Raw genomic sequence first — 26,538 nt, 5'->3', positions numbered from 1 at the left:
TTCCATTTCTTCTACAAAAAGTTCAGCGGCCGGAACACTCCATCTCTCTCCTCCTTCCCCTGGAAACGCCCTGGGGTGGCACCCATAATTAGCCAAAAAGGGGCTCATCCCTGTGGACACATTCTCTGCATTATTGTAAGCAAATTCCGCTAGTGCCAACTTTTCGACCCAATCGTTTTCTCTGTCATTGACATAACACCTCAGGTATTGTTGAAGGATACCGTTTGCCCTCTCCGCCTGCCCATTGGTCTCAGGGTGCCTGGCAGTCGAAAAGTTGACCTCTACGTGCAACAAGCTCATAAGCTTCCTCCAGAATCTGGACGTGAACTGTTTCCCTCTGTCGGAAACCAGCCTCAAGGGGGCACCATGCAGCCTAAAAATATGTTCTACAAACAATTTTGCTGTCTCTTCCGCCGTGACTGCATGTGAGCAAGCTACAAAGTGACCCATCTTAGTTAACTGGTCTACTACGACTAGTATGGCAGTTTTCCCCTGGGATTTGGGCAGATCAGTCATAAAATCTATCGACACCGCCTCCCACGGTCGTTCTGGTGTGGGTAACGGTTCTAATAATCCCGCTGGTGCCCGCCTTTCTCCTTTGGCTCTCTGGCATTGGTCACACCTTCTCACATACTCCCGTACATCCTCCCTCACCTTGGGCCACCAAAACTCCCTGGTCACCAACCACATGGTCTTGTGTTGCCCAAAATGCCCCGCCGTGGGATTGTCGTGCAGCTGTTTGAGTACTCTCCCCCTCAATTCCCCTTCGGGTATATATAGCGCCCCTTTGTAATACAATGCCCCGTTTCTTTCTTCAAAACCTCCGGGGTCTTCTCCCTCTCTCCTTAAACCTCTGAGCTTCTCTTGGGCGTACTCATCATTTACCGTTCCCTCTACCAGTTCTCTTTGCCCCACCCAGGCCGCACCACACACCCAGTGGTCCTCTGGGATAATATGTCTCTCTTCTGGCGCTCCCTCCCCCTCCAAATATTCAGGTTTGCGAGAGAGAGCGTCCGCTCTGATGTTTTCTGGACCTGGCACATAGCAGATTTCAAAATGGAATTTGGAGAACTCCTGGGCCCATCTCACTTGTCGTTGGTTGAGCACTCGTGCCGTTCTCCAATACTCCAAATTCTTGTGGTCCGTACACACTTGCACCTTATGCTGTGCGCCAATTAGTAAGTGTCTCCATCTCCGGAACGCTTCGTGAATGGCGAGTAGTTCTCGGTCATATACCGTGTAATTCCTCTCGGATTTGTTCAGCTTACGCGAAAAGAAGGCACACGGTCTCCATTCCGACTTATTGCTCCCTGGCTGAAGCAGCACCGCCCCCACCGCCCGGTCTGAGGCATCAGTTTCCACTCTCATGGGTTTTTGTAAATCCACATGCAGGAGCTGTTCTTCCGAAGCGAATGCCTTTTTCAATTCCTCAAAAGCGTGCTCCGCCTCCGCCGTCCAAACGAATTTCTTCTTGCTGCTTAGACAGTCCGTGATGGGAGCCGTTAAGTGGGCAAAGTTCTTGATGAATTTACGGTAAAAGTTCCCAAACCCTAAGAACCTTTGCACATCTTTTTTCGTTTTCGGTGTCTTCCATTCCAGCACCGCCTGTACCTTGCCTGGATCCATGGCTAATCCCTTGTCTGATAAGCGGTACCCCAGGAATTCCACCTCCTTGGCGTGGAACTGACACTTCTCCAATTTCACCCACAACTGGTTTGCTTGCAGCTGGCTCAGCACTTCCCTGACATCCTTTACATGCTGCTCCTCATTCTCTGAATATATCAGCACGTCATCGAGGAAGGCCACGCAATTCTTGTAGAGCAAAGGTCCCAGTACATGGTTCATGAGCGATTGAAAACAGGCGGAGCCTGCTTGTAATCCAAAGGGCATAACGAGATATTCGAAAGCCCCTAGGGGGGTGAACATCGTTGTCTTCCATTCATCCCCCTTCTTTATTCGTATCAGGTTGTACGCTCCTCTCAGGTCCAGTTTCGTGAATATCTTTCTCTTCCTCACCCTGGTCAAAATGTCATCAATCCTGGGCATGGGGAAAGTCACTGGTTCTGACACGGCATTTAGCCGCCGGTAGTCCACGATCAATCTCGGTTTATCCGTGTTTTTTTTGTCCACAAAAAACACTGGGCTGCCCCCCACCGCTCTGGACTCTCTGATGAAACCTCTCTTCAGGTTTTTGTCAATAAACTCCCTCAACTCCTGCATTTCCCTGTCTGACATGGCGTACAGCTTGCCCACGGGGAGCTGGGACCCAGGGACCAGGTTAATTTGGCAGTCAAAGTCTCTATGCGGTGGTAGTTTATCTGCTTCCCTTTCGCTGAAGACCTTGCTCAGGTCAGCGTATTGTTTGGGCACCTTCCCTTTGTCTGCCACTTCCATCCCTGCTAGGGAGGCTTTTGCCCCTTCTGGCACCTTTCCCTCTTTGCAGTGTTCCAGGCAATGTGCTGACCCAAAGGAGACCACTCTCTGATGCCAGCCCACTAGCGGGTCATGCAACGCTAGCCAGCTCATTCCCAAAATGACTGGCGCCCCTCCCAGGGTGGCTACATTGAACGCTATCCTTTCAGTGTGCCTTGCCACCCTCGTGACCATTGGGACGGTCTGTAGGCTAACTTCTCCCCCCAACAGCTCCCTCCCATCGATCGTGGTGACCTGCAGGGGGTTGCTTAAAGGGAGTGTCTGTATCTGGTGTTCAGCTGCAAACTCCTTGCTCATAAAATTACAGGAGCTGCCTGAGTCCAACAGCGCCTTGGTCTTTAGTGGGTATCCGTTTGCCAGCTCTAGCAGCACCTCTATTACTAGAGCTGGTCTTGGAGGTTCCGGAGTGGGCACTTTTACTGCTCCTTGGCCTGTCTGCAGTGCCCTGACAGTGGCAGACAGGCGTTGGCTTTTACTGGCTCCTGGACTTCCTCCTCCTTCCCCCCAACAGCTCCCGCCATCCCTTGCCATTCCTTTCTTTGCGGGCAGACTCTGGCAAAGTGACCTGGCTGCTGGCAGAGGTAACATTTTTTGGCGCTCTTTCCCTCCTTCTTCCTCCCTTCACTGGCATTTGAAACTGCGCGCGCGCGCGCTGTTCCAACTTCCATCGGCTCTCCGGGCGGGAAACTGGGTTCTGGAATCTCTGGAATGCGGAAATCCCTCCAACGCTCTCCTTTCCCCTCCCGCTTCTCCAAGGCTCTTGCCTCCTGGCGCGCTCCAATGGTCAGCGCTGATTTGGTCAGCTGGTCCATAGACTCCGCCCTGGGCACCCGGGAAAGTTCGTCTTTCACCGCCGAAGAAAGCCCCTCTTCAAAGAGCATTTGAATGGGTTCCGCCGATAGGTCCCACCCCAATTTATGTATCAACATTGTAAACTCAGTCCAGTACTCACGAACCGATCGGCTCCCCTGTTTGCAAGCCATCAATTGTCTGCGCACCAGTCCCTGTTCAATCTCGCTGGAAAACATCAAATCCATGGCGCGAAAAAACTTCCTCGCGTCCTTCAGCATGTCACTATTCCCTGCCATCAGGGGCCGGACCCAGTCTCTCGCCCCCCCTTCGAGATGGCCAATCACAAACGCCACTCGCGATGCCTCATCGGGAAAGTCGTTAAACTGCAGTTCGAGAGCATACTGCATCTCTGTCCTAAAGGCTTGGTAGTTCCTGGGGTCCCCCCCAAACTTCTGCACCATTCCTGGCATCTTTCTTGCTAGTGTAGCGCCTTTTGCCTTTTCTGCATCCTGCGCCCTCCTTTCTTCTAACCTCGCCGTTTGCATTGCTAGCTGGAGTTCCAAAACTCTGTACCTTTCTTCCAGAGTTGGACCTTCTCCAGCTCCTGCTGCTCCTCCGGCTCCGGCTGGGTTGCTCATGATGCCTCTCTGCACAAGCTGCTTTCAGGGACTGTCCGATTGCTGTGATGGGATGGTGAGCTGCTTGTGCGTAAAATCCTGATCCCTCAGAGTTTGGCTAAGTTCCCAAACCTCTGTCTGTGATGGAGCTCCTTAAGCATGGCTCCATCAATCGCTCGTTGAATCGGACAGTGGGCGTTTACGGAACTTCTTCCAGCATAAAAGCTCCTTAACGGAAACGCGTCTTCTGGACTCTCGGCGTGACAGTTTCCGCCGAGGAGTGGGTGTCCCTACGGGAGGTCCTGAAACCTCTCCACTGTTCTCGCTTGAAGTATCTCTGAGCCCCCCCTCCGACTCACTTTCCCTTGTAACTCCACTTCTCCCCCTGCTGGTCCCCTCCTCCGCTGAGTGGTCTCTCTCACCCTCCATGAGCCCTTTCACCTCCTTCGTCTCAGATGACAGTTCCCTGACATTGTGCATAGAACAATCTCCAATTATCATATATTGGAATAATAGTCCACCGTCCTCAAGCACTTTGAAAACAAACAGCTTTCTCTGCGGGAGGGAAATTTCTCCATTTTTAGGAGGATTTCCTCCCCTCTCCAAGGCTTTCAGGGGACTCCCTGTAAAAAGGATACTCTTTGAAGATGCACTCCCAGCACTTGTCATCTGACTGGTACCAAAGCACATTTTCAAAGGACACTGCAACTGTTTGTCAAATGGAAGTCCAAATCAAAGAGAAGCGTGTATATTTGATCCATTTGGAACATAACACAGACAGCACAACATAAGACAAGGTACAATTGTCAAGAGGCTCATATCAAAACTGTATTAAAATCACTGATTTGCAGGTGCTGTACTTTCTGCTTTTTTATTATAAATGAGCTAGTCCAAAGAAGCTTCTTTAAAAGTTAGAATTGATCTGTGTGAGAGTTTTTAATTACAGTTTAATTTCAGAGCAGAACAGCACGAGGTGTTTGCAGGCTTTTTCAATGGTGTTTCGAATATACGCGATTTCACATAAACTCGCGGTGCCTTGGAACATAACCCCCGCGTAAATTGGGAGATGCCTGTATTTATTCCAAATAATTTATAAAATTTATAAAGGACTTATGTAGTCCAAAACACTTTAGTTCCTTTCATCCCAGCAATATTTTCCATGTGCAAATGATCCAAGTTGTACCCAGATCTACTCCAAACCAGAATTGCTTTACTATTAATTTAAACGGAGGAGATCAACTTGCACACAATTTTGGGGAAGACTGTCTACTTCCATGGGAATTAATGGCGATTCCGACGCATCCAGGAACTCCTTGTGCAAATCTGGGACCAGATATGCATGGAATTCAACTCAAAGTTGAATAAACCTTCTGCCTTTTAAAGCTGAAATACACATGGAGCTTCTCACATTCAAATAAAAATTTTAAAAAAGCAATGACAAGTGTAAATTTGTAGATAGAATTCTAACAAAAGAAACTTGAGTCTTTTTTGGAACGTATGTTTAAATGAGCATAATGCCTGAACAATAGACAAGTCATGGATTCCTTAATCGCGAAGACAAAGCAACCTTCAATTAAGATGAAGTAATTCTAAAGCAAAATAGTGTAGTAGTTAAAAAAGAATCACCCACTTCTTTTTAAAAGATAGTGGACAGTCCTCTTCTTTCTTTGCTGGTCATTCAGAAGTGTCAGAACATAGATAAGTGATACACCAGAGAATCAGTTTCCAGTGGTCTCCTCAGAACTTCCAGTTGCTGGGATTTTTGCAAAGACTTTTGCACTAGATATAGTTGGCTCCTTCCATGCTTGTCTTATCTTCTTAAGCAAGAGTGTATGCATTATCACTGAATATAGATTAGTTGTGCCTTGACTCTTATGACATCCTGAGAACACACTCGTTCTTTATAAATTTAATCATGTACAGCCACCTACAGAGAATCATGGGGTGGATATTTATCTAAGTTTCTCTGTCACAGTATCCCGTTGCGCCAGAAGCGGTTTAGTCATGAAGTGAGATGAGCGCCGCAACCCCATAGTCACCTTTGACTGGACTTAATTGTCCGGGGTCCTTTAGCTTTTTGTTGTTGTTTAGTTGTTTAGTCGTGTCCGCAGTGGCGTAGCGTGGGTTGTCAGCACCCGGGGCAAGGCAAGTAATTTGCGCCCCCTAACCCGTGGATTTGCGCCCCCTAACCTGTGGATTTGCGCCCCCTAAGCCCCAGATGTTGCGCCCGGTGCGGCTGGCCCCCCTGCACCCCCCACGCTATGCCACTGCGTGTCCGACTCTTCGTGACCCCATGGACCAGAGCACGCCAGGCACTCCTGTCTTCCACTGCCTCCCGCAGTTTGGTCAAACTCATGCTGGTAGCTTAGAGAACACTATCCAACCATCTCGTCCTCTGTCGTCCCCGTCTCCTTGTGCCCTCCATCTTTCCCAACATCAGGGTCTTTTCCAGGGAGTCTTCTCTTCTCATGAGGTGGCCAAAGTATTGGAGTCTCTTAGCTTTTTACCTTTACCTTATTCACAGTAGACCCACTAAAATCAATGAACATTATCAAGTTAGTTCCATTAATATCAATGCGACTACTCTAATGAAAACTTAGTCGAATGCAACCCAAAGCATTGGAAGCGACCTCAAAAGTCACCTAGTCTCCAGCCTTTGTTTAAAAACTTATATTGAAGGCGAGTCCATCTAAATTAAATTAAATTAAATTACACTAAATTAAAATTATGAATCTGTAAATAAAGCCTGCTGAAAATATCGGAGCCTTTGATTTAGGAACATGATATGCTATCTTCAAAAGCAATGAGCTCATTTTGTGACTTAACCTCCACTTGCTATTAATTCAGTGGGCAATAGGGGAGAGCTGCCTATTATACCGTCTGGATTCACAGCAATATCCTTTAGATGTTCAATAAGCCTCAGTCCTTACACACACACACACACACACACACACACACACACACACCTCTAAAATCAGATTTTGCCATTAAAGATTGGAATACTATAAAGTATCTAATTTTTCAAGCCATTTATCATTTTTAAGTCTGCATGAGGCTCTTCTTTCCATTTAATGCTCTACATTTTTTCTCCTCTAAGAGCCTTTTCAAATCATCTATGGAAATGTCCTTAATTTGTGGTCTCTGAGCCACCCACACTTAGCTCTCTTTCTTTTAGAAGACCTTGATCTATTAGTGGGACCCCATTTCCAAGCAAAGTAAAAAGAGAGATTTGCTTCATAACTGTTTTATTGGGAGGGGGAAACCGAAGAATTTTACTGACAATTATGTACTAAAATCTATGTCCCAGCTACCTATAATGATACTGCAGAACAAGGGGGGAAATTACATGCCCCAGATAAAAAGGGATTGTTCTAATTCAATGGATTATATGATTGCTGTAATAGCCTGACACAAACACATCATGGTACTTAGTCATCATTCTCTCCATAGTTAATTAAATTACGATTATTAAACAAAATTGGGTGAGTGCTGAAATCTATTGGTCACACCAAATAGTGTCATAAAAAAACAGTTTCCATGGAAGCAATCAGTTCCAAGTTTTACATTTTTGCAATGTAAAATCATGCAGCAACGACACCCAAGCTGGGCTCTGTTCTTCAGTGGTGGTCTTGTGTATAAAAGATCTGAGCCAACAGTTTTCTTATTAAGCATTTGGAAGATGCCCTTTCCCTCAATTTCCCGCGTCTCAATTTACACCACATTTTTCTTCCTTTCTTCAGCACAGTTTCTTCAGCACAGTGCCTTTTCAGAATGCAAAGTAAACTATCAACAAGCCTGGCCTGAGACATTTGGGCACCTGAGGAGAACCCAAAAAATGGCGACCCCTCTGCTTGCCAGGGAAGGAGGGGTGAGTGGAGAGCTACAACAGGAACAAGAGGGGAATAAAGATCTACATCAGGAGCAAAGACGGGAAGAGACCAGCTGCTCATCCGATTCACCAGGAGGCCGCTGTAAAGGTTGCATTGGGAGGGCTGCTGAGGAGGCGGCAGATACAGTCTCCAAGGAGAACCAGCCATGGTTTCCACCACCACAGCGGCAGCAGACAATGCATTCCTTGGAGGCCAGATCTGCTGCCCTGAGGATCCTGCCACCTGACCTTGCCTCATGGGTGGGCCAACTCTCTATTAATACTACATTTAGGGCACAAAAAGTACTGTATAACCAATCGGTGTGTGGGCAAGCAACCAAACAAGGTGTTCCTATGTGTGTTGAGGAGTTTCCTACTCCAAGTAACGGTAACATGTCAATAGTTCTACTTTAGGCTCATGCCTGGGCTGAATCTAGACACATCAAAGAAGCGTTTCAATTAAACGCATTGTAAACTCATACAGGGAAATCCGGTTGGGAAAGACAGGACTCCACAGCGCCATCTGGTGCCATGGTGTTATATTGCATATACAGTGCATACACAGTGGTACCTCGGGTTACAAACACCTTAGGTTACAAACACTTTGGGTTACAGACTCCGCTAACCCGGAAGTAGTACCTCAGGTTAAGAACTTTGCCCCAGGATGAGAACAGAAATCCCGCGGCAGCAGTGGGAGGCCCCATTAGCTAAAGTGGTACCTCAGGTTGAGAATGGTTTCAGGTTAAAAACGGACCTCCAGAACGAATTAAGTTCGTAGCCAGAGGTACCACTGTAAAATGCTTTTTCTTTTACCAGTCCAGCTGAGTCCCTGGTCCACTAAAAGCACAGAAGAGAAAGCTGAGATTCGTTCTGTCACCTATGATATCCTTCAAGAACTCCTGCCCTAACTTTAACCTAATTTGAACTCTTTCAGTATTTTAACTTTTGTAGGTTTTAAAGGAGGGCTGTGATCCCCCCCCCCCTCGATTTTACTGTCTTATCTTTTGTAAACCACTTTGAGGGTTTGTTTGTTTGCTTGTTTTACAATCAAGCAGTGTACAAATTTTATGAAATAAATAAAAAATAAACTGGAAGATGATACTTTCTTTCTTGTCATGCTTACAGGCATGTTGCTTACTAACAGGGCTCCCCCCCCCCCCAGCTGGAACTCAGTTCTGGCACTTCTGAGGTGGGCACCCATTGCCATGATAAGAGAACATGAGAGGCGTTCATGGTGAGTTCCAGCACCTCTTTTTCTAGAAAAACAGCATGGCTTACGAGCAACAGCTATATTGTTCACAGTCAATCGTTATCTGATTGGAACTAGCCAAACACTTAAGAGCATTAACGCAGACACAATGAGAGATGTTACAGAGGCTATTGAGACAGAGGCTCTTGGGTACCATCTTGGGAGAATTCGGTTAAAACTGAAGCTCAACCACGAACTCACTGGGGTTCCTTTCAAACCTGTTACTTTACATGCCTAACGTACAGGTTCAGCATCCACATATTCCTTCAGTGTAGACTGAATTCCTTTCTTTCTACAGCTACAGAATGGGAACCAGATATTAGGAGGAAAGGAGAATAGCTGGGTGTGACTGTAATGCATTGCCAGTGATGGGAGCCTCTACATGAATTAACTGTCTTCCTTTGTGAAGGCAACAGGCCACTTCATCATTAGTGAATCATCTAATCTCATTTCCCAAGAAGAACTCATAGGCATATTTTGTCAGATGTATTCTGAAACCTGTCTTTACATTGTTCTCTTAATAGTATATAATTTGCTACATAACCCCAAATATTTCAGTTGTGTGCTACATGGAGAAATCCCATCAGGAAAATGTGCTACTTATGCTGGAGGCTACTTTCAGCAAGTTGCTTGCTCTAATTTGGCCTCCACGGTAACTGCATACTGGTTGGAAACAGCTTCCTGAATGGAGTTTTTGTTCAGGATTCATTTGTTAGGGAAAAGGGAAAACACTCCATAGTAAACATATGGCATTCTCTCTGTCCATTTAATGTTTATTAGGCAAGGGCAGAGAAAAACAAGCAAGCAACTTTCTTTAAGTAGCTTCCACCATAAAAAACACTCCCCCCCCCCCCATGATCTTCCCTGGAGAACTACAAAACTGAAATATTGGATTATGCAGAGCAAATGATATAGTATTAACTGACAGGTTTCTGAAGGAAGGTGGCAAAATATGCCTAGTAACTCTTCCTGTAAGTCAAATTTGAGTGTTCCTTAATGACAGAGCAACTAATAAAGCAGAATGGTGTGTGGACGTCTACCACTAATGCACTATTATTGTGTCAGTGACATGTTACAAAATAAAGCTGCAAAAAAAAATCACCCCAAAGCTAAACATAAAACCAATCTGGAGGATCCCACTGCCATTGGAAAGCGCAGCTTTGAACCCAGAGCTACATCTGCATCAATTACAGCTCTGAACTAGAATTCTATTTTACAGTGATACCTCGGGTTAAGAACTTAATTCGTTCTGGAGGTCCGTTCTTAACCTGAAACTGTTCTTAACCTGAGGTACCACTTTAGCTAATGGGGCCTCCCGCTGCTGCTGCTGCCGCGCCGCCGGAGCCCGATTTCTGTTCTCATCCTGAAGCAAAGTTCTTAACTCGAGGTACTATTTCTGGGTTAGCAGAGTCTGTAAGCTGAAGCGTATGTAACCTGAAGCGTATGTAACCCAAGGTACCACTGTACTTTGTATTATGTATGTGTGGAAAGGAAGCTGCAGTGGTCTTGACAATCTGTAGAGTTACAGTGTCTATTGTCTCCATGTCATGGGAGCTAACTCCTAGGGGTCTCAGGGCCCCCAATAAAATATCTGAGGGAGCTCCTCCTGCTGTCGCTGCGTTGATGGGCATTGCCATTCAAATGGTGTGTGTGCGTCATGTGATCGATTATGTGGGATGGGGCTTACCTGGGCCCCCTCAATATTTTTATTCAAGTTGGCACCCCTGCTCCATGTTTACATTGTCAATGTGCGTTTTAGATCAGGTATTAGCAATGCTGTGGGTTTAACAACAGCCACCAACGAAAGAACAAATACAGTGATGTAATGAATATACAAGAACGTGCAAGAAACTAAAGTATTACCAGACTGCTTTTCAAACGGACTGTTGTTGAAACAATAATATATGATATCAAAAGGGGAAATATCATCGGGTGTGTGTGTACTTAGGTGATTCCGCATTTGTTATTGGAATCCATGCCTGGAGGTGTGTGTGTGTGTGTGTGTGTGTGTGTGTGTAAGGTGAATAAAATATGAGTGATTTTTTAAACCAAAAAAACCCAATTGCTAAAAAAAGGCAACCTTGATTGTGAATTATTATGCACATGCCTGCTTAAAACCTTTATATTTATGAAAGCAATTTTATGAGGAGTGTCAGCGTTGAGCTGGTGTTTTGGATAAAAGCACAAGACAATACAGAAATGGAAAGTTCAAATATAATCAAGGTATAATTCAGGGAGAAAAATGTTTTTAAATGTCTCCCGTGCAATTATTTTAAGCGCAGCACTCAACGTGAGCCGTGATGCCTCGTTACATAAGGTGACAGAAATTATGACTAAGCACGAGGAGAAAGACTACCCCTGCCAAAATCACAGCTGAATTATAACACCGCAAGATGAAAGTATGAGTTTGTGAATGCAATCCTAAAAAACTCTTTTAATTCAAAAGCAGAGCAACTGACTAAAGTGCAGCTCAAGTATAGTAAATGCTAGAGAGGGAAGTTGGGAGCATGTTGTTGAAGTGGCAAATTCAATGCAGCTAAAAATAGTGTAAGTTAGGGTTGGGGGAAGATGTCAGTTTTGTCTTGCGTTCTAGTTATACACTACCTGACTTGCACCTTCTTGAAACAATGCGCAAAGCACAACTATCCCTTAAAAATCTGCACTCCTCTGAATTTCACCAAAAAAACAGTATGTACAAAAATGCATTTATATTTGAGGGGATTGCAATAAACACCCAAATATAAAGTGAAGATAGCATGCAAAAATGTGTCATACTAGGGAAATTGCTTGCAAAAATGTGTATACTGGCATTGAAAAATGTGTGTGTTGGGAGAAATGTCCATTTGACCAATGCAAAGTTCAAAGTGATATTTGTCTTTAAAAGGTTCTCATTCTTCCACTTTCACTTATGTGGATTTAGATGGTTTTCTGAGAAGCAATTTGAAAGTGAAAAGGAGCAGGAAAAGTAAAATGCCCCGTGCAGCATTTCACAATGCCAAATACGTACATTTACTGTGTAATTGCTTGTGGTATGTTTAAGGTATCACATACTCAAAATGAGCAAGTGTACTCAAAATGAGTGAGTAAAGTATTCATACAGTCCTACTTTCAAGATTAAGGTGATTTAAAGCACAATGTACTTTATATATCGTAAGTGCTTATATTGCTGCCACTTTGCTTTTAACAAGTATTACCAAAACAACTTGCCTCTTTTCTGTCTCGCCCAGTTTCAAATGAATAATCTGGTTTTGTCCTCTCCTCCGCTGTCGCCCTCCCAAATTAAATCATTGTATTGTTTGAAATTGGCATCTGCAACCCAACGATGAAATCATGTGATATCAAATTGGAATTGCATAATCAGAAAATACTCTTGCCCTCCAGGACTTGCCATCTTCACCCCTAGGTCTTGCTCACCAGATGTCAGTAGCATCTGGCAAGCAAGACTTGCAGAAGTCACTGCCAGCAGTGAAAACATGGAATATTATGGCAACTACAGCTCGCAAATAACACTATTCATGCAGCTAAAAACACAGAGCAACTAGGGGTGGGTGAGAAATCAATATATCACCCAAAGCCAGGTTGAAGTCAATATTGTGATTATCAGTTTCGTAATTTTTGACCTGGCAAAAGATAATGAATCAGACACATGCTACACAAAAATCACAGCATGGGAAAAGCCATGAAGCCAGCCACTGCTTCTCTTGATTCTTGCAGACCCAGTTAACTCTGCCAGCTCTGGTCTTCCCTGCCTTGTGCGGGGAGCAGCGAATCAAAAAAGCAGGGGCGGGCAAAAATCACGATGCTAGAAAAACCGTGAAGCCAGCCAATGCCTGTACCATCCTTATTTCAGACAGCGTGATATATTGGTATATCGCGAAGTTCAGCAGGTGACATAGCTGTCAACTTACAGATTTGAAAATAAGGGACCAGCAGCCTCGAAAATAAGGGATCAGCAGCCAAAATAAGGGATTTTCCGGGCACAGGTATGTTCAACTTCTGAGCCCCTCTGAGCCAAAGGCAGAAAGCCCAGCCAGCAGCCAAATGAAGCCTCATCAATAAGGGACAGCAGTGGGACATGGCGCTGGGATAAAGGACTGTCCCGCCAAATAAGGGACACTTGACAGCTATGGCTGGTGACATATTGCGATGCTGAAAACCAGGTATCGCCCAGCCCTAATAGCAACCATTTTCAACATGGAGATAGGGAAGAACAGTACGCCATACATTGGAAGGTACCATTTTTCACGCTAACCTAAAGGACAATAAGCTTCTCAGGATGCAAAAGTATGCACCTTGACTGACAGCTAGTACAATGAAGCTATCACCATCCTCATTTGTCCCTTGCTTTTGCCTCTAATTTCTGTTTCCAAAAAATACCTTCAATGTTTCATCCCTATTGCATTAAAAGCATATAAAATCGGGGTGGGTGATGCCAGACTCTTCTAGACCTAGAGAGTGGCAATCTGTATGGAGCGGGCTTGAATTCAAGGATGGAAACAAGAAGGGAAGCATAATTTTGTGCCGTTGTTTTTTAACTTTGGCACACACTTCGCTGTAAATTCAAGTATGTAAATATGGTTGGTCTCATATATCATAACTCACTGCAACTCCAGACATGACAGTGGCATGCTGCAGTCATGGAGGAATTTTAAACGGCAGTCAAGCCCAAACTAAACTGAAGTATTATGCTTAATGCATAACTATATTATAACTCTACATAATGAACATGACAAAAAGGGTGGATCTTCTTGGGTTAGTAAATGATGCTGAATATTACTCTGCATTAAAAGTGACACATTGTTTTACTCAAACTTAGCAGAACTATGCAAGCGGATCAGCACAACTATTAAGTAATTGTTATTATTCACTCCTTGCAGAATTTTATCACCAAGAGACCTAAATAAAGCCTAGTGATTGTTCTACAAACACCAAAAGGCATGATCAGTAGGTGCTATATTTACAAGCTGTTTGAAAAACAAGCCATTCTTTATCTACATTTTAAAAACTGTATGTTTAAATTAATTACATTGTAAATACAATCATAGCTTGGAAGTCAAACAGCTTAGTTCCCAAAGGTTTTGGCTCCCAAATGTCGCAAACCCGAAAATGAGTGTTCCGGTTTGCAAGCTATTTATGGAAACCGAATGTCCGACGCAGCTTCCGTGGCTTCCAATTGGCTGCAGGAGTTTCCTGCAGCCAATCAGAAGCCACATTTTGGTTTTGGAACGTTTTGGAAGTCGAACTGACTTCTGGAACAGATTCCATTTGACTTCCAAGGTACGACTATGTCACACAGTATAGATTTTGCATCCCAGTCAGATGGGCGAGGTAATAATAATAATAATAATAATAATAATAATATTGAAGAGGACATCCCTATTTTCATCAGAGAAATGTTGGAGGGTATGAGCTTAGTCATATATACCAGTGCAAGGGGGGAGGGGACAAGCAGCAGGTCCCAGATTCAATTTCTGACATTCCTAGTTTAAGGGATCAGCTAGCAGGTGATGGGAAAGACCTCAGCCTCGAACCCTGAAGAGCTGCTGCCGTTCAGAGCCCTGAGCTATATGAACAAACAGGCAGGCCTGGTTTAAGGCAGGTTTCCATGTTCCTATGCTCCTTGCCCAGCTTACAGGAGAGCAAGATGTGCCTTCCCTGAGCCCCCGGAGCTATTTTCTGGTTCCCATTCAGTTCTTGTACCCTCTCAGTTCTAGTACTCATTTTTCAAAAAAATTTATCAGAAATAAATGAGCTCTTAAACATGAAATAATAGTGTTCCACTTAAACTAAGTGTGGCTCAGGCAAGAGATGTAATTAACACTGGTTTCTATTGTGCTTTCATAAGTACTTTCACATTTAGTTCTTCAACACGGCCTAGGGGAATCTGAAAGAAGACGGATTCGAAACACTGGAAAAAGAGGAAGAAATTGCTGCTACTGTCCATGGAATATTATTAATTTCGTCTTACCGTTGCTAGTAATAACATTGAGGTGAATCTTAATGTTCGCCAAAATTAAAAGATTAAGTTAAGCTACTGGACAATTTCCAGATCCACATTTTTAAAACCAGCAGATCCAGAGCCTCCTGCACGCTCTGGGCACAGAGGAAAATCCCCATTCACTTCAATGGAGGAGGCAGCACCATGAGTTTCTGGGGTTACCCTCTCCGCTACAGGGAAGAAGGGGAAAAAATTATATAGTCTGAAACACTAGGCTGCAATCCAGCAAACCACACACATATCCAGACCCCATGACCTAAATAGTCATTTTGCAAATATAACATGGAAAAATCTGTCTGTACTAGTGGGAGTCCCTTGCTAGATTGTGACTAATGGCTGCAGTCACAACTCTCTCTCTCCCCCTCTATTTCAACTGTGTTCAAACAAGCAGTTTGAATATTTCCAGTCACTGTAAAGTGGCGCTATCCACTCATATGGTCTATTCTGTTCTCAGTAAGCCACACCAATCCACACAGCACATGGTATCACAATCCACAGCATAACCTATTTAGAACTTCAAACAACCTTTCTAATGCTGTGTACGAGCATTAAAAATAAAAAGCAGGCTCACAATGTTTACTGCAACAGGTAACCAGTCTTACCAATATTTTAAAATACATTCAAAATGTATTTTTTTAAAAAATCAGTTGTTGTTAAATCAGTTGTTGTATTACAGGGAACCAGGCAGAGGGCCTTCTCGGTAGTGGCACCCGCCCTGTGGAATGCCCTTCCATCAGATGTCAAAGAAATAAACTATCTGACTTTTAGAAGACATCTGAAGGCAGCCCTGTTTAGGGAAGTTTTTAATGTTTGATGTTGTACAGTGGTACCTCGGGTTAAGTACTTAATTCGTTCCGGAGGTCCGTTCTTAACCTGAAACTGTTCTTAACCTGAAGCACCACTTTAGATAATGGGGCCTCCTGCTGCCGCTGCGCCACCGGAGCACGATTTCTGTTCTCATCCTGAAGCAAAGTTCTTAACCCGAGGTAATATTTCTGGGTTAGCAGAGTCTGTAACCTGAAGTGTATGTAACCTGAAGCATATGTAACCCGAGGTACCACTGTATTGTATTTTTAATATTTTGTTGGAAGCCGCCCAGAGTGGCTGGGGAAACCTAGCCAGATGGGTGGGGTATAAATAATAAATTTATGTTGTTGTTGTTTGAATTTGTATACCTCCATTCATCCATGTATCTCAGGGCGGTTCCCAACACAGAATGACATTATAAAAAACCCAAAATATTTAATAAAAATACAAACGAAAACGTATACCTATAATTCCTTCTCCCACAACCCACCTGAAAAGGGCACGTCAATCAGCCCAAGGCCTGGTTGAAGAGAAATGTTTTCGCCGATACTCCTTTCTAAAGCAGAGGTCTAATAATATAACTGCATCGGCAACAGTAAAAATCGTTTCAAAGCCACACAATATTCTCCGCTCTCTCAGCTTGTTTTCACACCTTTCATTACCTCTATCAGTCGGAGTGAAAAAATGAGTCAGCACAGCAGGATACTGGTAAGCGGAAGGCTAGTGTTCCCTGTAAAGTTGATGATGCAGCCTGCAACATGTGGGGACTGCAGCTGTATTCGGTCCCTGCCTCTCAGCAGCGGCTGAAGGGTAATGAACTCCCTTCTGAGGGAGTCAAAAGGAAGCTCATTTTTTTTCCGGCTCAGCACCAGCCACCAACTACTGCCACAGGTCACATGCTTCCCTGACCAACCTGTGAACAATGAACCAGCACTAATTTCTGAAAATTAACTGCTGGTGCTCAATATCTGCCTGTCCTGCGATCAAATTAAGCAGTGACGCTTGCTCTGTTGATCTAGGTGTGGAGCAAAACTCATCACACGTATCTTGCTGGAGGGTACGTCGTTAAAAATCGTCCTGGTGGGAATTTAATATTTAGATTCTACCTATCGAGTTCTCAAAAGAGCAGGCGTTTGGAAATTCAAGGAAGATGTCAGAAACACATATGATGTCATTAATGCGTCCAGATTTCCCAGACAAAAGCCAAGATTTTCACTTTCTGAAATATGGCAACCCAGATCATTAATATCAAATTTATATCAAGGGCCAACCTAAGCAACCCTTAGGTACAATCCTGGTTGTAACTTCGATTTGCTCCCAGGGGTTTCTTGGTTTCTTCAGGAAGAGGGGTGGATATACCGTATTTTTCACTCTATAAGACGCACTTTTTCCCTCCTAAAAAGTAAGGGGAAATGTGTGTGTGTCTTATGGAGTGAATGCAGCAATCCCTCTTGCTGTTCTGGCTTCAGGGATAGCCTCTTCAACAACATTTGATTCAGATTTTTTTTTCTTGTTTTCCTCCTCTAAAAGCTAGGTGCATCTTATAGAGCGAAAAATACGGTAATTGATGATGATGATGATGTGATGTAAAGCTTTACTTGGTCCACTGCAGTCCTTCTGTGTACTTGGCATAGATTTATTTTATCTTTTTCCAGTTGAATTCACATACAGCCAAACCTCGGTTGCCAAACGCCTCTGTTTTGGAACATTTCGGCTCCCAAACGCTGAAAACCTGGAAGTAAGTGTTCCAGTTTCCAAACGCTTTTCGGAAGCCAAACACCCGAAGCAGCGTCCGCTTGAGTGCAGGAAGCTCTTGCAGCCAATCAGAAGCTGCGCCTCAGTTGTCGAAAATTTTGGAAGCCGAACATGCTTCCAGAACCAATTACGTTCGACAACCAAGGTTTGACTCTACAGTGGTACCTTGGTTTAAGAACAGTCCGGTTTAAGAACAAACTCCACAAAACCAGAAATAGTGTCCCAGTTTGAGAACTTTACCTCGGTTTAAGAATGGAATCTGAATGGTGGAAGGGCACCGGTGGCGGGAGGCCTCATTAGGGAAAGCGCGCCTCGGTTTAAGAATGGTTTTGGTTTAAGAACAGACTTCCGGAACGGATTAAGTTCATAAACTTAGGTACCACTGTATTGCCTTAATTACTCTAATTATCAGTTACATTCCCCAAGAGCAGCTTGGAATAATTAAAACCACAAGTTCATAATAAAATAAAATACAAAGCAAGCAGTATAAGATAAAAATGGAGACAGGCTCGGCAGACAAAAATGAGAATCGACAGATAAAACATGAACCACCCAGTAAGGCCGAAGCCTGTCAGAATAAAGGAGCGCTGGTCTTGAAACTGAGGGTGGCAAGAAGGCAAATAACCCAGGATGTGTTATTTGGGAACCTAATAATGTGTTATGTGGGGAAACTCAGCCAGATGGGCGGGGTATAAATAATAAATTATTGTTATTATTATTGTTGTTGTTGTTGTTACTACTGCTACTATTATTATTATTATTATTATTATTATTATTATTATTATTATTATTATTTTTTGACGGATGTGCTTGATGCCTGCCTGATGGTTTAGACCACAGCGCCACCCGCATCCCTATAGTATAGGAATACTATGTTGGTGTTAGTGTATGCATGTGAGCTAAATGTGGGAATAGTAAGAACGTGGTAAGAATTTTTGTGTGTGCCTGTATGCATGAGAGAGGGGGAGGGGGAATTGGTAACGAACACTGTAATTGTTACAAATAAACAAACAAATAAATAAAATACATCTGCGAATTTTTGTGCATCTGTTCTTGGAAATCTACATTTACCCCCTTCAGCAATAAGCATTTAAAAAGTAATCATAGTGGACTTCAGAGGCAATCACCTTCATATGTTTTCAATGTCTGAAGGAAACAGTTTATACAAGCCTAAGTGCGCATACTTAAACATTCTCTCAAGGGTTACATGCAGACAAACGGAAAACAAAATTTGGAGCAGCACGAAGCATAACTCATTATGTAAAGTTATGAGATACAGTTTGTTACATGTTTGATTACCCAAGACTTTTTATAATAAACACATTTATTTTTATTTTTAGCTTGCATCACTGGCAAATATGGTAGCCTGCAAGATTTACTATGTGGCCTGGAGCCTGAATGCACTGCAGTGGTGTTTATTTCAATGTCTACACAAGAGAAGTGGAAAATGGAACATGTACATTGGCTTTTAAGGAGGGCTCTCTGGGGAAGACCAAATAGGAAAGCTCTGCAAAAGAGTGTTCCAAGTACTAATTTTAAGAAAGCAAATCTCTGTCTGCTTTTCACAGGAGCATACAGTCTTCTTCAGTCTATTTCAGATTGCGTACTAGGAGACTCTGCCATCGCTTTAAAAATGACCAGGGGTTTGTCAATATGAAGATGTGCAATTTTGGACAAGCTTACCTAAAATACAGCTACCTATAGCTCCTTGTAATATACAGCTTCAGGGGACAACTGCGTAAGTCTCAGGATGGATAAAAATCAATGATTTTTTTAAAAAATAAAAAACCGGGTTTTTTATTTTAATTGGAGTTTTTTATTTTAATTGGATTTTTAAAATAAAATGCTTTTGGAGGAAAAAAATCATTCTCAAGATAGTTTTCTATTTAAGTTACATTTTGTCCAAAGGCTATTCATCAGGAAATAAGGACTTGTTTTAAGTTTTCAATGTGTGCTGAAACTCAGTCTAAGATTTGTTTTAAAAAATTGTTTAACCACATCAGTTAGCAAACATGGATACATATGCTATAATGTTATTGTTTTAGTTAAATAAATTGTTTAAGTTGTTATTTAGGAAATGATTGTTTTTCTCCTTCCAATAAAGTACAGCAGAAAAGTCCAAATAGAAACAGTTAACTTATTAAACGTCACAATAATTTCATAATTATCTGTCTATGTATTTCTGATAGGATAACCAAATCAGTAATTTCTGATATAACTGTAAAAATTAATCTGACTAGTGATGGAAATCATGATTGAAATCGATTTGATTTAAATCAAATCCACCCTGGTAAGTCTAGAGCAAGAGTGAGGACTCTCAAACCTCGGGAGGCCCAAATGCAGGCATAGGCAAACTCGGGCCTCCAGATGTTTTGGGACTACAACTCCCATGATCCCTAGCTAACAGGACCAGTGGTCAGGGATGATGGGAATTGTAGTCCCAAAACATCTGGAGGGCTGAGTTTGCCTATGCCTGCCCAAATGCAACCCTCAAGACCTTGCTACATTGTCATCTAACTACAACCCTCTCCCTGAATTACGCCTCTCCCCAGGCTCTACTTCACACCCTCCTTGGGTCCTTTTCCCTTCCTGGAATTGGGACAACGCCTACTGCTTGCCTCAATAGAGACAGGTGTAGAAACCTCTTGATGGGATCAAACCAGTATGTAAATAACTCAATATATAAAGATTAGCATTTGTCACTGTGATCAGGAGACCTTGAGATGGTGTGCCTGGAGTTATACTAACTAAACAGTGCATAACATAGCAATTTGGGCAGAATTAGGCACTTTTCAGTAAACAACTCTTATCTTGATTTTCCCATGCAGCAACGTAGCTAAGTAATATTATTGTTATTTGTTTAAGATCATGTAAGAGCTGGTGTGGTAGCATTTACAAACTGAGGAACTTTGCCTGCTTAGACCAGGGATCAATTCCCCATTCAGTCAATAAAAACACTACACATCCTATTATTGCCATCCCGTTACAAATCACGAAGAAAACTTCCAGTACACGCAACTCAGATAAAATGCTCATTTGCATCACACCTCTACAAAATATCAGAAACAAGAAGCTGGGGCTTCCAGTGTTAAGAAATATCTGCAACCCACAAAGCTCCTTGTCCTTTGCCATCGTTTCTAGCCTCTACTACATCTCCACTCGCTGAAGCCAATGTCTTGTGTGTTCATTCCTTTTCTCTGTAAACCACTGAAATGTTCCGAGTTTGCAATCCCATCTCCTTCCCCCAATGGAATCAACATAGTACAACATCAGTATCCTTTGATTCAGCCAGTGCAGAATGCAAAGTGGTGAGGATGTCCACATGGGGAGGGGAGCTAGCAAGAAATATTTGATGTCAACCATGAAGCATGAAGTTCACATCAATACACATCAAATGACAGCTGCTAAATACAAGCTACTCCAGAATATGCCCATAAGAATCAATGGAACAGTTAAGGAATAAATAGACTGCAGCCTAAAAGGACAAAACAAAGTTGGAGATGATGATCTCCGGCCAGATACTAGTGGAAAGGCCATCATACCACAAAAACCATGACTGAAACTGGCTCTCAGCAACTCTGACCAAGTAGACTCCAAATGCTGCACAAACTATGGAGACTCAACTATATTTTCCCCAACATCTTTCCCAGACTGTATTTGAAGAGGCTTCTTGCCAGGAAGTTGACGGCCTGATCTCCAAAATCTTCTAACCACAGGATCAGACCTACCGTGAGGAATCTTGTTTTGCTGTGGTCCATTAAATACTTGCTTTGTGGCTAAATAAAAGACGCAGTGTCTGATGTTGCCAGTCAGACACCTTTAAGTCCCAAGTAAACGTTTTTAAAAGTGTGTTTAACACACCGTATATTATCACAGTCATTTCCTCTTCCTGGTATCGGTTCTGAACGCAACGTGTCTGACTTTAAGACCATGCCTTGATCAGTGAAACCACCCCAATGACTACGGATGAAATTACAACATATTTTTCCATAGGATTTATATACCAATAAAAGAACTGTTAGCAGTATCTTTTATTTTAATATACACCCACATACACATCCCGAAGGAATGATAGAGAATGTTCAGTGTTATCTTTGTGGGCTATTGGGAGACCCACAATGGAATTTAAGCATAAATATATCCAGTTAAAACGATAAACAAAGCTGGCCCCCCCAACATATCTTGGCATATATTTGCTTAACTTATCATGATCTGATCATCTAAATCATTGGTTCCCAATTAGGTAAGTATGTGGGCCCCCTGTTTTTACAAAAGCGAAGCCGTGGATCACCTACTTTATAAAATTTTGACATCTCTATGGTAGTTTTTGTTATGTGGATTTCAGTCTACAAATCAAACTTATGCCCCTTTGATTCCAATATTCTATTAACTAGATGCAGGGCAACAGTTTCACTGCAAGATACTCAGAAAGGCACATCTCCCCTTCGGACTCCACCTCATTTAAGTCACTGTTTCATCGCAAGGAACTACAGTTTTTCGAGTTAGGGATTTCTTAGCATAGTATTGACAGCACCCACCGCAAGTGACATTACTCTGGGGGAAATCATAACAATTAAAGTGGTATAAAGCTGATATAAGTATAGTAACATCAATATATCCAAAGATATACCAGTGGGGCTTATTGCAAGCTCAAAATGATAGGCCTTATCAACATTGCAAGCATTATACTATATTTACTCGAATCTAATGCTCACCATTTTGGGACAAATTAAGTTGCAAAAATAAAGGTATGCATTAGATTCAATGGCACATTTACATTCACTAGCAAATACTTTTTTTGGTTTCAAGGTTCTGAAAACTTAGGTGCGCATTAGATTCGATGGCACATTAGACTCAAGTAAATACGGTATCAGTTTTATACCACTTTAACTGTCATGGTTTTTCCCCAAGGAACCCTGAAAATGGTGGTTTGGTGAGCATGCTAAGATTCTTCTCAAAATTCCTAGCCATTCTAAGTTTGCAGTGTAGGTATTCAGATGAAGGAAATGTTTGCTACTAAAGCCAATGACATTTATACATTAAAGGGGTGGAAATTACACCCCACCTTTCCCTTCCAAAAGGAGTTGGTCAAAGCGGTTAACATGGGAAAAACAAACAGAAAAATAAGCTGTCATTAAAACGATTAGCAAAAACAACCGAAAACAAAAGCAGCATCAAAAATGGTGCAGAGAGCCAAAGTTATGACTAGACAAATTAGATTAAACTTAGCAACAACAGATAGAATCAAAGGTTTGGTTAAAGGATAATGTCTTCAAACACCAGCTGAATACAACTAGAGGGGAAGGATAGTTGGGCAGAAGATTTCTAACCACTAGACCGGCTGGCCAGAGGGACTGAGGACTGTGCTGAGGTACCTGCTCACCAGCGGAGAAGAGTTCCACCGGCAGGGCGAATACCTCCACCACAGAGGGCCCTGCTGTACCCACAAAAAGTTATGTAGGCTTAGCTCAAGAGCTGCCTGTGTTTCCTGTTGGCCAGAGCTGGTGTCAGACCCAGGAACGTGGTGTTCCATTGCTGGAGTTGGGACAGATGTAGCCTTCAATCTGCTGGTTCCGTGGTTTCATCATTCTCCCTGATCAGAGCTAGCATAATCCCGCCCCCCACTGAAACCAATGGTGAAAACCTGGAGGAAGGTAAGGTTCAGGAGTGAAGCAATGTGTCTCTCCACCTTCTGCCCTAGCTAGCACAAATACTGGGCTCATCTTATGTTCTTCTGCAACCAGGATGTTCAAAGTGGAGGAAGACCCACCGACTTGCACCAATCAGCCCCACTTAAGAATTTACTCTATGCTTTTGGAACACTGCCATTGGCGGGGGTGAGGATTTTCGTACACTGCCACCAACAATGCCTCCAAAGGCAGTGGCATGTTCAGGAAGGATGAAGCAGCAAATTTTAAAGGCCAGGTGGATCCACACAGGAGAAACAGGAAGCCCTTCAGGACACCTGGTCCAAGCTGGTTCAGGCCTTAAGTAACCGGTGACGTACTGGCCAGGGAAGAAAGTGTCCTTGAGCCTGTCTCAAGTCCTTTCCCTCACCCCTGAATTACTCACCGGCTGCACAGCATATCTGAGAAAGGTGGGACTCAAAGTATCTGAGAAGGAGTGCCTTTCGAGAAGAGTCCCTTGCTTCTTAGAAAGCAAGCAGCAGCTAGACAGATCTTATCAGGAGAATGATTCATCGCAGACGGCCCAACTTCTGCAACCACCAACAAGAAAAGCATCGGATGGCGACTGTAATTAACTTGGTATTGCTGCTGCTTCTGTGCTATTTGTAATCAAGAGTCAGAACAAGGATGGGGAAACTGTGGCCCTCCAAACACTGCCACACTACAACTCTGATCTTCCCTGAGCATTCTGTTGGGGCTGATGGAAGTTGAGGTTCCTCAGTCTCTGGTGGGACCATAGATTACCCATCCTTGGGTAGGCTACTCCCAGACTGGATTAATTTTGGCCGGCAGCTATCTCTCCATCTAACCCAGGGCGGTCCAACCTTCTATACCAAGCAGGCCGCAATAGTACTTCAACACAGAACATGTAGGCAGCCCACTGCCTTGTTGCATGGCGTGAGGTTGTAAGGCCACACACTGCCAGCCCTCGCTGCCCTGCCAAGGAGCTAAGGACTTGTGAGGCTCTGTGGTGGTCATGTGGGGTGGCAAAAGCTTTCTGGGAAATGATATATAATGAGCTGAAAAAAATGTTTAAGATAGCTTTTGTTAAAAAACCAGAGGCTTTTCGGTTAGGCATTATAGGTGCGGAACTACCAGAAGAAAATAAACAACTGTTTATGTAGGCAGGGACAGCAGCAAGGATGCTTCTTGCCCAGAGATGGAAAGAAGAAGTAGTAGTACAGATCAGAGAAGAGTGGCAGAACAAGCTGATGGAATATGCAGAAATGGCAAGATTGGCGGGAAAGATCAGAAATCAGGAAGACGAAGTATTCTTAAAGGACTGGAACAACTTTCTAACATATTTGAGAGACCACTGTAAACAGCTGAAATCACTGGCAGGAATACAACGACACTTGTAAAGTAACATGGATTTTGGATACTATGATTATATAATAGATAGATTACAGTAAAAGATGCAGGAATAAAACTTAGAATTTGAACCCACGGAGGGAAGGAAGGAGATCTCAAGGTTCAAAAGAATCCTCTTTTTAATGTTTGAAAATGTTATGTTTGTGGTGTACAACTTTTATGTAAAACTAATAAATATTTATTTTTTTAAAAAGTTGAATAAATTATACCAGAAACTTCAAAAGAAAAAGAAAAAAAGGATGTGTGAGGCTCTGGCAGGGTCCTAGAGCCCTCCTGTCTTCATCTCAAAGCTGGGCAAGCGCTGACTAGGTTTTCGGAAGGAGGCTGCAGGCCTAACTAGGACCCTGCCCAAGCCTCACGCCTCCTTCCCAAAGCCCAGCACCTCACTCACCTGGCTTTGGGGAGGCAGCACAAGGGCTGTGGAGGTGGGCATCAAATGTTGCCGAGGGCCACCAAAAAAAGGCCTTGAGGGCTGTGTGCATGTTGGACTGCCATGATACCCTATCTCGCTGTTTTCTTTTGAGACTCGAATATCTATTTCTTCCGTTTATATCCCATCTTTCCTCATAAGAGCACAAGGCAATGTGGAGTGTTCCCCCCTCCCCTCTTATATCCTAACAACAACCCCCCAAGGCAGCTTAGACTGAGAGAAAATGGCGGCACCAACCTCACCCAATGAGATTCATGGCTGAAGAGGTTCCCTACCTCCCACCCCAGGTCTTCAAACTACAGTTTCTTTATTACTGTGTTGGCTATCCTGAGTTGAAGGAAGAGGGGGGGGGATAAATGCAATAAAGAAGCAACGGATTATTTTATTGATATTCATAAGCTGCCGGGGGGGGGGGACCTTGTTGAAAAGTGAGATATAAACATTCATAACTAATAATAAATAAACTGAATATTTCTGAGTCTGCTTTTCCCTAAGAATTTTTCTGTTTTTGTCTTGTATCTTTATGCTGCGAACTGCCATCAGATCTATGGATGAAGGGTGCTAAACAAATATAATAAATAAAAATAAATAAATATTACTAATAATAGATTTGGGTTTCCCCCTACTCTTTTTTTAAAACTTGTTAATTAGTGCAAACTTTTTTTTTTTTTAAGTACAGCATTTCTCCTTGTTTATTTGGCACTGCTGCAGAAATAAATCTTGCAAGGGATGCCTTTCCCAAAGGAGGCAATTCTGAAGCGCAGCAACTGACAAGCACGAAAAGGGAGCCACCCACCTTCCGCAGGGAGGCGTCTCTCTCGCACCCACCACCCCGAAGCCGCCCGGCAGGCAGCGCAGCCGGGGTCCCCGCACTCCAGCCCGCGTCTCCGCGCGCCTCTCCTTCCAGGATCCGCGCTCACACAACTTACTCATCATGGAAACTTCCACCCGCTCCGTGCATCGCGCCCGCACCAACTATGCCAGAGACCTTTCTTTTAAAAAAACACAGATTTTTGTCAACAACTGAGCATACGCCGCGCGGAGCCATCAAGCCCTTAATAATAATAATAAAACGAGGAGGAGGGAGGTAAATGTATTTTTAATTGCAAAAAATAAAGAATCCAAAAGCCCTGTGATGAAATATTCTGCTCCATCCAACGAACGCCAGTCTGGAAAACCCCGTTCGGCTGCTTGAAGGGGGGGGGTGTAGGATTTAAACGCACGCACATATACATATATATATGTACACACACATTCTGCAGCTCCCCCCCACACCTTTCCAATGATAAAGACTAAAATGCAGAGAGATCGAGGCTCCCCTTCCTCGGTAAACAATCGCAAGGCGTTGCGTGGGAAGCGCGACCGCGGAAAACCTTCGGGGAAAGGGAGAAAAAAGACAACAGCACAACCCACCCGGGCGAGAGCGATGCGCTTCAGACGATCGAAGCCAAGCGGGTGCTAAAAATACCCAACATCTGGCAGCGCGGCCAAGTCCAGCTGTGAACTCCTGCCCCAGAAGTCCGGGTCAGGA

General features: G+C 43.5%; 1 protein-coding gene across 5 annotated transcripts in view; it reads right to left on the bottom strand.

Annotated features, from left to right (window-relative positions):
• THRB (thyroid hormone receptor beta) overlaps positions 1-26,538 on the bottom strand; it is a 187,931-nt gene that overhangs the window by 139,300 nt on the left and 22,093 nt on the right. The gene's annotated exons all lie outside the window — the stretch shown is intronic.

The sequence above is a fragment of the Podarcis filfolensis genome (assembly GCF_964270895.1).
Source record: "Podarcis filfolensis genome assembly, chromosome: 12".
NCBI lineage: Eukaryota > Metazoa > Chordata > Lepidosauria > Squamata > Lacertidae > Podarcis > Podarcis filfolensis.
The sequence above is the reverse complement of the archived record's forward strand: the minus strand, read 5'-3'. Positions and strand labels throughout refer to the sequence as shown.